The sequence below is a fragment of the Stegastes partitus genome, unplaced genomic scaffold (genome assembly GCF_000690725.1).
Source record: "Stegastes partitus isolate 25-593 unplaced genomic scaffold, Stegastes_partitus-1.0.2 Scaffold522, whole genome shotgun sequence".
Lineage (NCBI taxonomy): Eukaryota > Metazoa > Chordata > Actinopteri > Pomacentridae > Stegastes > Stegastes partitus.
In genome coordinates, this window is record NW_007578253.1 from 230,034 (window position 1) to 231,677 (window position 1,644).

At 40.0% G+C, this 1,644-nt stretch overlaps 1 protein-coding gene across 1 annotated transcript in view; it reads left to right on the forward strand.

The window, feature by feature from the left end:
* The window catches only part of LOC103361671 (integrin alpha-11-like), a 73,007-nt gene that overhangs the window by 35,743 nt on the left and 35,620 nt on the right, over window positions 1-1,644 (forward strand). The window lies entirely within an intron of this gene.

Here is a 1,644-nt window from a genome sequence, read left to right on the forward strand (position 1 = left end):
CACATTAATTAATTTAACAGAGAAAGTCAGTCAGCACGGTGGTGATTGGTGCAGTCAGCGAAGTAGAGCAGGGCAGAATTTCACTTCAGGAACAGACACTGGTGGCTGTGACACAATGGAGTACAGCCTCAAGGTCCTGTTTGCCATTTACTTTGCCCGTTAGTCCCAGGGTAAAAACCTGAGAAAGGGCTTCTGTAGGCTCCGAGTCCTTGACAAACAGACAAACAAACCTGCAAGACAAACTAGGGTCCTTAGTATGGGATGATGTCAGAAGGGATTAGGTGTGGGCACAACCATAGTGAGTAAGGAGTATCATGCAGGCTGAGCAGAGTTCTGAGAGAATGAGAAAATGTACAGCTCTGGAATATCAGAATCAGAATCCTTTTATTGTCATTATGCATGCGTTTCCATACACACAACAAAATTTCAGCAAGAGAAAAATGGCATAAATAGACTCCCAACAACCAAGTTTAAATCCAAATAAGAAAGTAGAACACAAATAAAGTCTAAACAGAAATACTCAAATATAAATACAAACATACTGAAAAGAAAGATCCCAGACGGCCATACAGCTGTAAGGGACAACATTGTTCCGGACAGACAGACAGCTAGCTCTGAACTTTTCCAGAGCCGCAGCAGGAGCAGGACACTGAACATTGTCAGGGACTCCTCACACCCTCTCCATAAACTGTTTGAACTGCTACCATCAGGCAAACGTTTCTGGAGAATTAAAGGAAGAACCTCCAGACTGATCAACAACTTCAACAACTTCATTCCACAAGCAGTCTGAATGCTGAACTGCTGATCCAGATATGCAAACACTTCCTTAATCGCCTTTAGTATCTGGATCCTGAAGAAACGCTCTCTCATCTTGTTTGTACTACTGTTGTATGTACAGCAAAATGACAATAACCTTGGTGGATTTTTATTATTGTGAGTGAACTTGAAATTAGTGTGAAGAAATCAAGCAAGGTGAGGAATATTTCCTTGTTTTCAGTTGTCGGAAAACTGAAAACAAGTGTATCCCCAGGGTGGAAGACCCTTGTTGCCTTATAAACTGAACTGAGGGATTTGCAAACTGCACTTATATAGTGTAAGGTTTATTCTAATTGAATGTTTTGGCTTTGCAATAACTTTGTTGTGTTGAAAAAAAACAGAGGCCATGTGCATTTTGATTGCATGTAGCCTTTGTGGGATTTCACACTGACTCAAACTTTGGTATAATTTAGTCAAACTGGTACATAAAATAAGCTGTGTGTGAATCCTGCACCCTCAGATGATGGTAAACTACTGTATGTCTTTTGTGACACCAGTCCTGAAACTTTTCTGACACATCTCGTATGACATACTTGAGTCCAATAGAATACATTTGGGGTATTAAAAAGAAAAAGGTAGAGCCTGCTTCCAACTAACCTTGAGGTTTTATATCCTTTTCACTCTGTCTATATGGAAATCCTCCATTAGATCATTTGCAGTTGCCAAATGGACTGGGTGAAGCAACAGATGACGCGTATAGGTTCATGTCTTGCATGGCTGAAAACATTTCTAGCTATGGGTAAATTCTTAGGTCATGTACTAAATGTTAAAGCCATTGGAACCAAGAACTAGCATTTTTGCTGAATAATTCATCTAATGTTCTGTTTT